This window comes from Myodes glareolus, chromosome 26, assembly GCF_982192425.1.
Source record: "Myodes glareolus chromosome 26, mMyoGla1.1, whole genome shotgun sequence".
NCBI lineage: Eukaryota > Metazoa > Chordata > Mammalia > Rodentia > Cricetidae > Myodes > Myodes glareolus.
In genome coordinates, this window is record NC_142051.1 from 32171724 (window position 1) to 32189451 (window position 17728).

The following is a 17728-nucleotide window of genomic DNA, read 5'->3' on the forward strand; positions in this document are numbered from 1 at the left end:
GTGTGGTTCATCTTTATTTCCTTATTTATTTTTGCTGACATTTATTCAGATCCTTTGAGTTTTAAGAGCACTTGATACAACTAAATACAAGTTCTTTCTCGTATAAAATATGCTTTACAAATAATATTCTTCCATGTAATGGATTGTATCGATCCTTTTCACAGCATGTTTAAAATGCTGTAACTTTTAAAATATTCATTCACTGAGATCAATGTCATTATTAAAACAAGGCAAAGACATTTGAAACATAAAGTAACTGTCTTTTGTGATCAATTTTCTCAACAGTAGTACTAGCAATAGATTATAGCTCACTTCTCTCTGTCTCTCTGTCCAGCACCCACGACGCCGCTTGTGTGTGCATGCGTGTGTGTGTGTGTGTGTGTGTGTGTGTGTGTGTGTGATGCCAGGCATGCACCAAGGACATCTGTGCAGTTACAGGAAGTTTGGAAAAGGCAAGCAAGTATCCTCAAGTCAGAGAAAGAAGAGCTCTGTTGATGTAGCAATTTCAAGATCCTTGTCCCTAGAACTGTGAGAGTTTCTGTTTGCCGTCTCTATTTGTGGTGGCAGAGAAACAAATACACAAGGGCAGTTCATTAAGTGAAAAACTATCCATTTCAACTTACCACATTAACAAGTAAATATAACATACCACAGTTATTACTACAAAAGCAGGAAAATGTTTGAAAAATTATTAAATGTCCCCAATGGCTCAAGCGATCATATTAGTGTTTGTGGACACGTTGCTCTTACAGAGGCCCTGAGTTTGGTCTCCAGCACCCACACGTGAACTTAACAACCATATGTTACTCCTCTCTAGGGGACCTTACTCTCTCTTCTGACCTCCATGAGTATCAGGTATATATGTAGTGCATATACATACAGGCAGACTAAAGACGCATAAACATCAAATAAAATAAATAAATAGATAAAATGTTTCAGGAAAATAAGAAAAAATGATAGAGATTTTAAAAACTGGCATGCAACACCATACTCTCCACTTTTAGTCTAAATCGCAAACAAGGCAGTATGTTTTCTCTTCTTACTCTCATGTGACCTGGTACTGGAGGACCACTAAAGGAAGAAGCTCATATAGATTTGAGAAGCCTTTTTTTGTTCAAGGTGGATGTTTATGTAGAAAAATCTAAAGATGTACAAGTAACTTCCCCAAACTTTAAGTAAAAGTAGTAGTGTTGTAGATACAGATGCATTTAATGAATCCAAATGTATTCCTGCTCTGGCTGATCTGGATCTCTCTCTATATATGAGGTTGTCCTTGAACTCATAGAGATCCGCTTACATCTTCCTCCTGAATGCTGGGGGAAAGACTTGCACAAACACACTCAGTTGCATTAATTCTTAGTGAAATATTTTATACAAAGTTATGGAAACTAATGTAATAAATGTCTATGTAATCCTTCAATTTACCTTACAATGGACATGTTATAGATGGACCATAATGAAAGATAAATAGATTTGCAATATAATGACATATTTAACTTGATCCACTCAATCCAATGATATGATCCTTTTAATCCCAATTCTTACTTGATATCTCTTTTGCTATATGTAATTTTACTGTGTTAAAATTAAAACATTCCTTTTTATTTGGACAGAAAAGGGAAAATGATGAAGTCCTTCTGTACATGTGTTGCTTTTATTGATTAATGAATAAAGATACTTTGGCCTACGGTAGGACAGAATAGACCTAGGTGGGAAACTAAATTGAATTCTGGGAGAAAGAAGGCAGAGTCAGAGAGAAGCCATGTGGCTGCCAAAGGAGACAGATGCTGGAACCTTATCGGTAAACCAAGAGCCCCATGGTAAAATATAGAATAATAGAAATGGGTTAATTTAAGATATAAGAGCTGGCAAGGCAGATGCCTAATCTACTGGTCAAGCAGTGTTGTAATTAATACAGTTTCTGTGTGATTATTTCAAATATGGATGGTCAGAAAATGAACAAGTAGTCTTTGCCTACACACGACCATGGAGAAAATTATCTAACATAAATATTTTAAGAATATTCTAGCAGTAGCTATTTATAATTTATAGCGTAACTTTGCCTACATGTTTCAGCACAACATAGTTTTATGATATACAGATTGGCAGAATGCTCAGCAGTTTAGTCTTGCTTGCAAGAATGACAACATGAATTGGGTACTGGATCCAAAAGTGTACATGGTATTCACACATGTATACACACACACACACACACACACACACACACACACACATGCCCACAGACACACACTAAGTATGAAAATATGTTAATTTTTAAAAGTTATGATGTTAATGAGTTACATAAATTCATACTTTAACACTGCTAACCACATGCCTAGGAAAATTATAATAGTCCTTCCAAGCATTAACTAATCAGTAAGGAAGAAAGGAAATAAAATTTTGTGACATGCTAAGGTGAAATTTTTAATATAACATTTTCATTCTAAGAATGAGAGTGTCAGATCAATTCGCCCCATCCTTCAGTATTCTACCTCATACTCCTTTCCAAGTACTGCTAAAAATGAGCATCTCAATCTGAGACTAAGAAGCATGTGTCCCTTGCAGTGTACCTTTTGTTCTGTTGACTTAGCTGCAAATTGCACTGTTGTCCACATAAGTTACCAGGTTATTGATTGGAGAAAAAGAGACTGAAATATTTTCACTATGTGTTTCAGAGTTTCAAGATATCATTTATTTACAAAATACACTAATTTTCCCCCATGACAAATATAAGTCAGCTCTTAATTAAAGTATAATAATACCATCAAGTTAAAAAAATCATCCTGAATAAAATTCAAACGGATGAATATTGGTAGAGTTGATGTACTCCCTGGATCTAAACTGCAGTTTTGCTTCTGAGACTCCTGGTAACCAGGGCACATCAAAAAAGTGAATGATATTAATAGCTCTCCATTTTCTTTTTCTTGTCAGAAAAAGAAAAAAAAGAACTGAGATTATGCTTCAGAAAAGTTAAGGACTTTTTTAAATAAATTGTGTAAGATGTATTTTTTCAACACTCAGTGGTAGCCCTTAGAAACTATTTTCATGTATGTCTGAAGCCTCACTACAACTACTGAATCATTACATCCTTAATGCCATTTCCTATTTACTTTAATAATAATTGTTGGCTAGCTTTTTTTTTCTTCCCAGAGGCTTCTTCCTTTTCTTTTCCAGAGAAATAAGCTAGAAATAACTCAATTTAGAAATACACTGTGCTTGTGATTTAATGGTTCTTAAACTAACAGCAAAACCAATATCAAAGAATAGTGATAGCGTGTTAAAAATAATTTCCAAATCAAACATATTCATCGTTTAAAAGACATTCTCCTCCAATGTGCTCTTTATTTGAGATATGTTTAAGTTCATTTCAGTGTTTGCATTTGGAAAGCTATATTTGGAAGTGCTAATTGCTAATTATTAACAGACGAGTCAATAAGCAGAAGGAAAGCATAAAAGGTTGCAAAAGAATGAATTTAATGCTGATTCAAATTACATGCCAGGAGATGAAATAAAGATTTAAAAGGCAAACACATACAGATAAGGTGTGAAGATTCAACGTTTGTCAGAGGATGTGTTTATAAGGAAAACGAGGAACAAAAGCAGAATATTTCCACGGAGTAACAAGTTATTCACACTTCATCCTTAGGTGGCATTATCTTTGTTCACTATTTGTCTAATGCTCCTTAAAATAATAGAGAGGATAAAGAGAAAACTAAGAACAATTCTATGCTTGCATGCACCAGACAGTTAATTTTCTTGATAACTGAAATGAAATGACTAAATTTAGTCCTCAAAGATACATAGAAACTAAATGCTGTTATTATCCCCAGTTAACATATGAAAATCAGATACAAGGATTCAACTGCTTTCTCACAATGCACAGACAGTAAGTGGTAGAACTTGAGTCGGACCGGAAGACGCTGGACTTCAGAGCTTGGGCTGTTGGTACAGATTTCTCATCCAACAGTTCCAAGCTAGAAGCTGCACCCCAGTTTCAATTATGTTTTTTACTGAATGCTTAGAATCTACCCAGTGTATACCAATTTCATTAATTTGTGGAAGAGAAGATAATAAGTGGATCCCCTTTTCTTGACTTAAGACTTTTCTTGACTTTTGACTTTTCTTACATCATAAGATTAATTATAAATTACATAAAAATATTCTGTATACATGAGAGAAGGGGAGAAGGAGTAGGAAGCTGTGAGGGCTTTCCTTCTCATTTCTTCTTTGGACAGGGTGATAAAGTAGAGCAATCATCTGCTCCAACAAAGCAGTTTCTTCCTTTTGATTTACAAATACAAAGTCCATATATTCCAAATACAAAAGCTAAGTTATAAGAGTCTATTGAAGGGTTTGGTGTCTGCCAACATAGTAAAAGGAAATACATATTTTTCCAACAGTGAATTCCAGAATCTGAGGCAGTGCTTTGTAGATGGAAGAGAATGTTATATGGTTAAACTGATACATTATTGAGTCACAACTCTAGGCTTACTAGATCTTTTAGAACAAAATTAGACTAAAGAAGCTACTATCTACATGATATGTCCTTTGGAAGCATTGGATTTTCAAGGGAAAAAAAACAAAGGCTTAAAATGAATAAATTGGGTGGGATTCTTAGTAGGTAAAACATTGAAAATTATGAAAAATTTGAAGCTGCAATTAGTTAGAACGTTGAGGGGGAAAAGTAAATCAAGTGTAGGCCTGGTGAAATGGGGGAAATGATGTTCTCCAAAAGGATGGAGACTGGACAGGTTTAACTCAGACTAGGGCTCCATCGTCTCTGAAGCCTAGTCAGTGACCCTAGGTCCTTTTCTCACAAACTCAATGGATTTTATGGACAAAAAACAGGTGATTTTAAAGGGGGCTTTATTATCCAGAGCAAGCTTAAAGCAGCAGGAGGAATTGCATGAAGGAAGTAAGTGTGCTCCTGGACAGTGTGGATAATAGAAAGAGAGAGTTGTAGCAAGGATTAAACCTGCAGGTGGCCGCCACTGAGGAACTTGATCTGGCAATTGATAGGATTTCTTCTCTACCAAGGAAGTAAATTGAGTTTTGAACTGATTGGGTGAGGTGTGGAAAGGTGGGCTGCCTGGTCCTGCCACTCCAATGAGAGAGCTTCATGAGGTGTGTCTAGACACTCACCACCCTCGTGAGGGCACTGGGGTTCCAGGCCACAATTCCAAGGACCCATAAAGGGCTTGGTCACGTGTTCTTACCAGTCAGCATTGCTCATTGGGTTGCTAACAAAAGATGGAGAGGGACAAAAACAAAGAGAAGGATAAGCCATGAACCAGTGCCTCTGTGCCTGAGCCAGAGCCATTCTGTGTGTGATCGAGTACCCCTGTGCATGACCCAGAGCTACTTTGTGGGATCTAGTGACACTGTATGTGAACGAGTAGTGTCGTTGTATCTGCACTGTATCTGTGTGTGAACTAGTGCCATTGTCTGTGAATGAGAACCTCTGCGCATGATCCAGAGCCTCTGTGTATAAATGAGTACCTCTCTATTTCAACCAGGGCCTCTGTACTTGAACAAGAACCTCGGTGCATGAACCATGGGCATTATTCTTTGGGTTCTGGCCTGGACAGAACTGCTAACAGAAAGAAGGAAACCTCTGGCCACAAAGAGACTATTCATCAAGTACAATAATAAGAATTTTTTTTTTCCCCTGAGATTTCTCCCATCTGTTCTCATTACCGCCGCACGTTTGCTCCCTCTACAGGGAAACCGTTCAGAAAAGGGAAAAAAGGTATTAAACAAATGAAATTGAGAAGATTCCAGTCACAAATCTCTGGCAAACAAATGATCAATTCTTATTGGTGGAAGAGCCCTGGTTTGTGGAATACATTCAGTAGCGAGTATTGCATAAGAGAAGAAAATTTAGAATTAATGGTTTATATGGTACAATTTTAGAAAAAAATTATTATATTGAAAATAAAGAAGAGTTACTTCATTACCAAACTAGGAATTCTTGAGGAAATAATAGCTACTCAGAAACATTAATTAGTCTGTACCATAGCATATCATGATGTAGTAAGACAATACAGTGAGTTGTGTTCTGTACCTCTCTATTTTGTTTGTTTTTCATTATTAGTTTGAAACTATCAGTATGAATTGTGATTGAATGAGATCATTGATTCATATAAGCCTGATAATTGCTTTTGTTTGGCAGGATTAGAGAGCCTCTTGGATGTTACAAGAGCTCTTTACTATTGAACTGTACTCCTTCCTTTTCAATGACTGATGTTCTGTGCTTTCTAAGGGCCACTATGCCAGCTACTTTGAGGATGTTGTCATTTTTTTTCTGAAAGAACTGTTAAGTTCCTAGCGAATTAAAATGGAGTGAACTGCAGAACAGCATTGCAAAAGCAGAGAAATAATGTCACAGGTATGCAAAAGAAAGTCCGTGGTACCCGATCGAAGGTAGTATGGTTATGGGAGAAAAACAGGATAGACTGTCAGAAATGTTATAATTTCAATTATTTAACAGTAGGAGACATCTACAAGCCTGATTTTTAGGTAAACAATAAGACCAGAAAACTGTAAAGAGAAGCTATTAATTCATTAAGGTCCAAGTACCGAAAACGATGTCTTAGAAGACAGTGAATTTAAGAAAATGTAGTCAGAGTTCTTTTTCAGGCCTCATTTAGTATTAATAAGAAGCTGATAGAAAAGAATTATCTTTATAATTTAAGTTTTTTAAGAAAATAAATAACAAAGTGATACAATTTAATCTTGATGAATTGATTTCCATTTAGATGAAATAAAGAATGACTCAAAGACAAACTCTGTAAAGGATGTGATTTGGGATATCCCAGTCTACCTCTGGAACAGTTTGGTCCCCCTTTTGAGGTAGCCCATCACTTCATTTTTCTCTTTAATGTCACTGCAATTGTAATTAATTTTAGAAAATTTAAAATATAAATGCCAAATGTGTAAATGTATGTACATGTATGAGTTCTATTTATTCAAGCTTTCCTTTGCAAAAAGAAACCAACCCAAAGTAGTGGAAGAAAATGAAGTGTCTCTAGTCTGCAAACCATACTTCAGTAGTTCTGAAATGCATGAGAAAATATAATCATCTATTATTTAATAGTATTTTCCACTTCGGTCATCTCTGGAACACACCATTTGGTCATTACCAAAGCTCTCCTAATAAATGATTTATGAGCTACTCCTTTCATAGGTACAACAAGATTAAGCTCCAATTTGTGTTTGGATTGATAAGGGAGCACACAAGATCACTGAGTGGCATTCCTATTTAAAATGTAAGGGAAAGTCCTGGGAAAGGAACTGAAGAAATGTTTCCAGATAGAAGCCACATCCTAGACTGAATCTGTTGCAAGACTGATTATCTGATCAGAGTTCAATGTGTGGAAAGATTGAAAATTTGTAAGTTCAGGGCCAAATTATCTTGAGATAATTTTAGCCCCTTGATAATCATTTGTGTTTCATCTCCATCTTTGATCTATCATCCTTGTGTCTACATAGTAAATGCTTTGGAATAGATATATATGCTTCTGGCTTATGCAAAACGCTAAGATAAGAATAGTGTCAGATAATATTTATCTCTACCTATCAGATGACTTGGGGTTTCCACCAATGTATCAGAAAAAGTACTCTGTTTTGTAACTTTTTAATTATGTCTTCTTGAAACTTCTGCCATGTGAGAACATGGAATTTGAAGTTACTTAAAACTACATTCTGTAAGTTTGGCGTCAGGACAAAATCCCTTATGCCATTTGAGAAGAAAGTTATGTTCCTTAAGTCAACACAGCAGTAGTGTCCCTAGTCACCTCATTTTGCATTATATCATATTTGTATAGCTAACTCCTTACCCACGTTCTGGAAGATGACATGTGTCACATAGTTGAAGTGTGGTGGAAGTATATGTTGGCCAATTATTGGTACCATATCAGGATGAACAGACATTTCTTCATGCTTCCCATGAAAACTTAACACAAATATTTCTTTACTAATACTACAAAGTCAGTTATGTCCTGAAATGAATCATGTTATTCCTCAGCTTGATGAACTTGCGAAAAAATGAATCTTTAGTTGCCATTTGATTCCTTTTCCGTAATATTAAGCTCAAAATGAAGGCTGAAAGAGAATGAACAAATTATAATTACATGAAGTTCAAAATGAAAAGAGTGAACAGATTATAATAAACCTAAGTTCAAAATGAAGGTTGAAAAGAATGAATAAGTTATAAAGATCCAGTAACTCTTAAGAACCTGCGAAAAGACTGCTCATATTTCATCTTTACTTAGCAAGTTCTACAAAAGATCATCATTTTCTAAGTTATTCCCATCCTTCTTTGAACTACTGTTGCTATTGGTGTTGATGGAAGTTTATTTTCTCTTATAAAGTACAAGATACTAGGTAAGGAAAGATTTCTTTCCAAGGTTCCAAGGGCATAGTGTAGTGTAGTGTAGTATAATTTTGACTCTAATATTGTATTTCACTTGTAATCTCTCATTTTTCTTAGCAGCACTAAACAAATTTAAGACAAAGACACCAGCATGCCTATTAAATATTTAATAAGATATATGTGTTAGATAACAAAGCATCGTGGTCCAACCTAAAGCCTGACTCTATACTCCTTCTCCCTGAAGCCAGGCCAGACTTGACTACATGATCTAACCCTTGCCTAACATGATGAAAAGTTATGAAGTAGAAATCTCCTTGTAGATAAAGCGAGAAAGTTCTGTTTCTGTCTCCCTTCGAGGCTCTTTTAATTCTGTCTGTGTCATGACAGTATCTCTCTTAATGAAGCTCCTTTTAGGACTCAAAGGCCTACTCTTTCCCTTAAGGGCTCCATCTCTCAGTAAAGCTCATCTAAAAGGTAACCAATGCCAAATGAGCACATATGTCCCGAGGATAGACTATCCTTAACCACAGTTCCTTATGCTGCACTTGCATCTTGCCCCTAACTTCCAAACTCTACACAGTTCACTAGCTAGGTCTTTATTCTACATGGCCAAATAATGATGTGACAATAATCACTGTCCTCTAAAGTTTCACACCTTTGGATCCTATCTATCACTTGGATGGGATATTCTATTACTATGTGAGCTTCAGATGATATCAGGCATGATTTTATAAACTTATGGATACGCATTGAAGATTTCTGGAATTCCTCTCTCTTACCATGTCAGTGTCCCACAATTACATCTGTCCTGTAGACCACGCTCCAACTTCTTTTTGTTTCACCGCAGTAACGACTCTGCCCTCTAGCAAGTCACTGTTATAGCCTGTTATAAGTAAGGCTATTTTGCATTCTCTCAATAGATACTGAAACTATTTAGTTCTATCCCATGGTGGTATCAAAAGTATAACTATCCTAACTACAAAACAATGCAAAAATTACTCTTGGACCAACAGAAGAATGTAGACGGGAGTCTCAGAGGAAATCCCTGCTGCGTTGTGAACTGTACACTCATTAGTGTAAACTGTGATCCGTAATTTATGGAACAGCCAGTCCAAAATGTGCTAAAGATAAAAAATTTCCATAATGCCTTTTAGAGGCCCAGAATTTCAATGGAAAGACAATAAATGTAGTAGCTGGGCTGAAACTCTAGAGATCATATCTTGAGGAAGATAAGGTTGGGGAGAAGAGAGTCATCTGTGTTTCTAGGTGCCTTCATAACACACAAAAAAACCTACTTTGAATAAGAGAGTATTTAAGTATTGTAAATATTATTTTAATTATTAAATGTATATCTATAATGCTTCCCCAAGTCCTTCAGTAAATGGTTCATGCTTCAGCACATAAGATAAATTGGGTAGGGTTAAGATTATTGTTCACTGTGGCCCATGTGTGTGCAGTGCCAGAAGAAGGCACTGGATCATCTGGAACTCGAGATGGTTTTAGCCACCACGTGGGTGCTAGCTATTGAACCCTGGGGCTCTGCAAGAGCAACAAGTGCTGTTACCTTCTGAGCCATATCTCCAGCCTTATTTGGGGGGGGAGTGTTCTAAATCTCCTCTGAATCCCTTCAGAGATGAAGACACACAAACTCTCACTTGGAAGCTTGCCTGTCACATTCAGTTTCTAAGAGAGCCAGTTCTCAGGGAGCAGGCTTTCAGGCTAGCTCCACAACACTTCCTGCAGGTCCTGTGTTCAAGGGTGTTGTATATTTATCAGTGTGGACTTACCTTTCTGTTCTGGGAGGCAACCAGGGACAATAACAATAGCCAATTTTGTTTATGGAGTCTATTGGCTTCCCTTGGCCAACAACTCAAAGGAAAGTTTTGCATGCCTGGCGTTTGTATTTTTGTGATATAGTCTGTGTATCTTTGGAGAAGCATTATTATTATGTGTGGCATAACTCTACATATATATGTATATATGTACACACATACATGCATATGTATATTTATGTAAGCATATAAGAACATATTTCTCTATGAATTTTCAAGGATACTTAATTTTACTTATTGCTCCATCTTCCTTTTCATTTTGTATTAATTTCCTCACCCCTCCCCAGTACAAATATCTCCCCTGTTTTTCCCCTTCTACTACACTAATGCCATACTAGCCTAATCTCTAGAAACACTTCTATGGATTGTTTCTTGTTTACTTCTCTGGAACCCATATCAAGTCCATGGTTCCTGTCTTCTCTCCTGGATTCCGTAGTTACTTCAATTATATACTTAGATATAAAGTTGGGGCTGGGATCCACAGATTAAAAAGAATGCAGCATTTGCCTTTCTGAGTCTGAGTTACTTCATTGTGAGTAATATTTTCTAATTCTAGCCAATTACCTGCAAAGTTTATTACTTCCATTTTCTTTACAGATGGGCAGAATTTTGCTGTCTATATGTACCACATCTTCATTATATATTCTTCAGTTGAAGGACATTTAGATTGTTTCAATTTCAAATTCAATGGCAGTACACATGACTGAGAAATTATCTTCTTAATGAAACATTGGGTAGTTTAGCTATAGGCCAAGGAGTGGTGGATCTGAGTCATGTGGTATATCTTTTATCTTTAGAGAATTATCTACAGTAATTTCCATTGTAGCTGCAACAGATTGCAATCCCACCAACAGTGAATGAGGGTTCCCCTCTGCCTACATCTTTGCCAGTAATGTGGGCAGTGATTCTCTTTATCTTACCTGCCCTGATTGTGGTTAGAGGAAATCTTAAGTAGATGTTAGATGAAAAATAAATACTGGATTGGAGACTATTTTCTAGAGTCAATAGTTTGCATTCAGTCATGGACTTTAGCCCAGCTGTAGCTAAACCAAACAGGTGTCACAAATTCCAGTCCACAGCAGGTGTTCCAAGTCATAAAATATAAATTAAGAAATGGATTAAAAAATTTTCTAGAATAAGAAAAGAAAATTATACTGAAACTCTTGGGTTGATTAAAGCAGCAGAGGATACAATAATTGGTCATAGTGTCAGAGAATGAAGTGTAATAAATAACAAGGAGTATATCTTATGTGTTCAGGGGGCGATTCTCTCAGTTCTAATATACAGTGACAATAATGAAATTTAAGACCATATTTTTATATGTTTCAATTTCCAAGAAGAATCAGAAATTGAGCATAATTTATTTTATTATTTATAACCTTTTATTCATTAGTATTAAGGGAATAGTTCTGAAGAAAAAGTAAATTAGGGGGATGTTTTCATTGTCCAATTCTCATAGAATATAGTACAGATGACTATGTATTTAGACTCTGAAACCTAGCCGGTTTATCTTCTAGCACAAAACTGCATATCTTGATATCTCACTGAATATTGTAGAGAGTTGTATACACTAGTGTTTGGAGATCTAAACAAAGGTAAAGCTAGCAGAGGCAGAATAAAATGTAGGCTAAAAGGAAAAGCAGTACATTCACGTACAAAGTTTGTAGAATTGAGATCTTCTCTAAGTTAATGAATGACTGGTGACTGGAACAGGCTCAAGGCAGCACAGTACATTCCTGTAGATGAGAGAAACAATGCATGCCTATATCACAGAATTCATAAAAATTCTTCAATGATAAATTAATCTTCATTTATGTTAAGTTTTACTTCATAAGCTTTTAATTTTTTTTTAACATTTTGACTCATTTGAAAGGACATTTGGCTGAAACCACAAGCACAGAGCATAGCCACACCAAAGTCTTTTCCTTTTATTAAAAATGCAAACGGTGTACATCAAATAAAGTGCACTGTGTATCTGGACAGACACTAACAAGAAATTTTACCTTCTTTGAATTTCTCTAGTTTGAATTTAGAGAATTGGAATAAATAAACTGAAATGTTTGGTCTCCTCCAGAAGAAATAAAACATTTTAAATTTCACCCAAGGTGAGAAGCTGTTTGGAGATTCCAGAAAGAAGTATAGGAATTTTCAAACTCATTTCCCGAAGCACCTGCTATAGAAGCATAATAAAAATGGCGTGTGTGAGAAAGTTTTCTATATTTTTTTTAACTTTATTTGTGCTGGCAGGGCACTAGCATTTTTCATGGATCAAGCCAAGTGAGTTCAGATGCATGGTGAGTGCATCTCAAATAGTATTTTTCTCCTCCCTTTGCAAAACTGAGTTACTGCAGCTGACTACACTTCCCATAATCCCTCTCGGGTTTCATACCACTTAGCTAGCTTTTTTTTTTTTCATCCCTCCTTAGAACCTGACAGGCCAGAGAGAATTCTGATTTCACAGAGATGCTTGCATTCTGTCCTGATGCCGTCTAGGAATGCAAATGCTCAGTGTCATACTGCTAAGTGGAGAAAGGTAAGACAATTAATTCCAGGTTTTTATGGTTCTTTTTTTTTTTAAGCGCTTGAAGAAACGGTATCTTCTTTACAACCAATGTCTTTGTCACTTTTTTTTTTTTTGCTCAAGCTCTGAATATCAAAATGCAAAAACATCTTGGCAATACTACTGGCATGTGCATTTGAAATGTGACATTAATATGATTACACAGAATCCTCAGAGAAGTCTTTTTTAAGATGACAAAGGACTCTGAATGCAACTAAGTGAGTTGGGAAACTGCACAAATGAATGACCTACTAGAAACAAAAAACATTAAGTTGCTGTCTTTCTGATATGTGTGTCATCATATTCACAGAAAGCCAGATGCCTTTAGTTGCAGAGAGGCTTCCTCTCTTCATAGCTAACACTACCTATATGTATTATTACTTCATTCTCAAATCATTTTATGTTAGACAGTACTTTTTCACACTTTGCCAAAGGATCTTAATACTTAATATAAAAACAGAAAATCTCAATTAATTATAACAAAATTTATTACTGTGCTAATAAATATCTTTAAAAAACTAAATCTTACTAATAGTGGATTAACCCTATTTCCCCAACAGTGTGGATGCTGCTTCTGTCCTAGACACGTGCATTCAAATACTGTGCTTGACTACTTCTGCCTGGGATTGGCATAACTACTAGGGCAATATGCCATGCATGTGGTTTACACAGTTGCAAATTATTAAATCAATTTTTAGCAATTAGTACAGTTCTTCTGAAAAGAATGTGATGCACGCATCACTTCTTTTCAATACAACTTTGCATCATTGGAATAAAATATAATTTGATCTATTAATCTAAAAGTATGCAAAATACTCAATATAGGACAGAGAACAGCACTCTGAAATTGCAAAACTGTGTAGTGTGTGGTCATTTTCTTCTTTGCCCCTTCTCTCAAAGCACAGAGAAGAAATTCCATAAAGCATAGTCCTGGAAGAGGGTATATTAAGAAACAATGAAAGCCACAAAGAAAGCCCCGGGTAGTCAAGGCTGTGCCATCTCACTACCAGTCAAGCAGAAAACTCTTCGTGCATGTAACTCTTTCTCAAACCTCTGGCATTGGGCACAATTAATAATATCACATTAAGCTACCCAGATTAAGTGTAAATAATTTTTAAGAAATAGGTAGCTATTCCATCTTCTAAACAGAAATTGGAGAATCTTGTCTTTATGGAGTTTCCTGTACCTGGGAAAATAGCAAAGTGGCAGCCTTCACAGTCTGTTCTGATTTAACTTCAGTGTGCTATCTAGAAAATTAAGTCACTCTAGTCAGAGTTTCAATATTTTTTTTCTGCTTAAAATGGTAACAGTGCTAACAACACCAGGATCAGGCACCATGCATCTCTCGGTGATTTCATATATTCATCTTTACATCTTTTAAACTACTGCTAATAATGGTGATACAAACAATACCTGGTATTTTTAATGCACAGGAATTAATATAATCCGAAGAAGAGACTGTCAAAACCTAAGCGAAGCTCCAATGCTTCCACAGATAAAGTTGAGCCAAATCCAGGATTTTGGGTTCTTAACCTTCCACTGTTCCAATCTCTGTAATGGTGCAACACTGCTGAAGCCCCTCCTTCAGCTCCCTAAATTTATTGAAGAAAATTAACTAGTCTGAGAACTGACTTAGGTCTTCTGTTCTTTGTTCATAACTTTGTGCTCTTATTTTCTCGCTTAAATAAAGTTCTTTGCCATGAAGCTAACCACCTTTCATTGTGTGCCTTCTCATTCTCCCCAGTTGTTTCACACCAAACAATCCAAGTTGATTAAAGGTCCATTGTACCCAGCAGAGAGATAGAGGAGCGATTAACTCTTAATGAACACACTTCCTGAGAACATTAATGGCAAAGACCGAAGTAATTAATTGTAAAACAAAGCATGATGTCAACAGCATTTGATTTCTTGTTCTAAAGGATAGGCTTGCTGCCAGACAAGCTTCCTATACCAGATATTTCACCAACATCAGATTTGCCAGAAGCTCTTCATTCACTTTCTGAATACCTTTGGCTCAAGTCCAAGGTCTTTCAGCGCTTCCAAATTGACTTCTAACTTCAAGCACTACCGGGGTGTGCATGCAGGAGGGAGATGTAGTCACAATCCACTTACATGGCAGTAGGACCTGTTTTAACTTGAAGCAAAGGAGTGGCTGGGTTGATGCGGCTTCTGTATGGGAATGGGCAAATTATGACTACTCTCTCCTTCCTTTGCTCTTGTTTTTTTCCTTCAACCAGAGCCCATCTTTGCTTTGGAATTAAATTCTGACTTGGTCGTGATAGTGAGACTCATTCTTGGGAAAGATAGTTACACGAAAGAGTTAGTTGAAGTTATCATCGGCCATTCTTCTACTGTCAACAAATCCTTAACTTTGAGACACTAAGAATTTATTTTTTGCTGCTCTGTCCCGTTATTGACAGGATTTGAAGAATTCCTAAATTGGTAGACTGAGTCAGGCATAAAGATCTGCTCTGGCCCATAGGCTATCTTGACTGTAAATGATCATTTTTTCATGTCAGGTAACAGAATGCAGGTGTTCAGTTTTGTAAACTTGTCCCAAAATATAGTCACCAAGGAAGAGGACTTTCAAGTGAGAAGCTGTCTCTTTCCCATTGGCATATGTGCATGTCTGTGGAGCATTCTGATGACCAATGATTGATGTGAGAAGTCATAGCCCACTGAGGGAGATTCTATATTCTGCATGGATGAGAAAGCACGCTGATCAATCCCCCTTGGTTTCTGCCATAGATTGATCCCTTGAGTTCCTACCTTGGCTTGCTTGCCTCAATAACGGAGCAAAACAAGCAGGTCAAATAAAACCTTCCCTCCTCAGGTTGGTTTTGGTTCATGTTTTATCACAGAGACAGAAAAGAAATTAAGATATACCTCTAGGCCGCCTACTTAATTTGATGCATAGTTGTACTTACAGAAACCATGACTTAGTATAATAGTAGAAGATACTATGAGGCCATACTGTTTAGGCTCTAGGTACTGCAGTGATAAAAACAGACTGTCTGATGTTGGACAACTTGCTTAGCAGCTTACTACTTTGGTGCTCCCAACTGTAAAATGAGGAGAATAGTTTCATTTTTGTAACTAGTTTTATTAGACGTGAATTAATATACTATGTGACCAAATATGGAACATTGCCAGTGTTCAACAACACAGTTGCCATTGTGTAGTTAATGCTGGTTGGCCGAATAAATAATAAAAATAGTAACTCATTTATTCTTGACTTGGAAAATGACTTAAATGTTAAGATCCAGTATTACACACCTTTGCATAGCTCATACACTTTACATGAGAATGCTGTATTACATGTGTGCAAAGTTGGGCTAGAAGTAACAGCCCTTAGAGTGACATATTGGAGTTGATCAGATTTAAAGGTTGTAAGAATAGAAAAATCACTGTAACTATTGCTTTGGTGGGTTGTTCCCCCATGAATCCCAAAATTATACCCATGATGATAGTAGAAGAATTTACAGAGAAATGTATGAACCAAAGATGCGACATTGAAGTTGAAACTGGCCCACATAGGCTTCATATAAAAGGGATATTTTTTATATAAAGGATTTTCATAGAAAAAGTTAACTGTGTCTAATGACAATTGGAGAAATGAAGGAAGTCAATACTACTCAGGGTGTGATGCTTTGACACACACATCTATTTAAGATGGCTATAAAGCCTTCGTATCTTCCTAAATGTTCTAAAATTGTTATAAAACACACAGTTTGAAAGGTATTTTGAGATAGGGTTTCTTTCTGTATTCCAGTCTGGCTTGAAACTCTTTTTGTTGCCCATCCTGTCATCAAATTCATTCCTGACTCGGACTCCAAATGACAGGACTAAGGCATGAGTCATAATTTCTGTCCGTAAATAATTTTTAAAATAAATTTCTCTTAGCTATCCCTCTGATATGTAAACTAATACCATCTGTGTTGTAAACTGAATTTCTAGAATGATAATTCTCCACATAGCGAATACCACTGAGGCTATTGGTATAAATGCAGCTTGACTCTTTTATTTACAAAAGCAGAAATTTCATCGGAGTCAGTTCTTAGGGAAGATAGAAAGCTATCTCTAATACTAGAGAAGATAGAAGCCTCAGAGATTCCAACAGTATTAGCACCTTGATCTCAGACACTAGGAGAAAATAGCTTCTGTAATTGAAGTCACACAGTTTGTCCTAATTTGTTTTATTAGGGGAGACCTGGCAAACTAACCCCAATCGGTGAAAGAGCCTGTTCTCATTTCCATAAATTATAATGCCAAATTAAAAACCAAAGGGCCATTTTTAATTTTCACGATTTCCACGGAGCACACACGTTTCTAGCTCATCATCAACAAGTTCTAGTGCTACCTTGACTGATTTGCCTAATAAATCACACAGCTCGCCCTCACTGTTAGCTTAATCTACCACCACCGCTCTTTCATCCACCTCCAGCCTATCTCAAACTACACTGTGAAGTTCTGCTAGAGGCTCAAAGGCTTCCCCCTACATTTATATGGGCGAGTATTATTCTCAATGGAGAAAACGTTCACTTTCTCATTGTTTCTTCTGCCTAATGTTATTACAGCTCCATAGCATCCCACCCAGATCTCAGCTACTCTTGGCCTTGTCCGCATCTTTAGTCATTCTTAGCGAAGGTGTTCTTGAGGAATGGTTTTTACATTTCTTAATTGACTGGTTGTTTTAAATTGGCTTGTTTTTATGTAATAATAATAATTGTTATTATTATTATTATTATTATCTGAATGGATGTGAAGTCAGACCCATGGTAATGGTGAAAGCCTAATAAAGAATACTGATTAGGATTTACACTGTACTACAGTTGACTGTTGTTCTCAGTGTTGAAAACAAAAGCTGTGAAAAATATATACTTTTTGGTTCAAGATAAACATCAAAAAATCAAAGTTGATTCAGAGGCAGCAAAATTGGCCATATTCTGAAGGTCATATCAA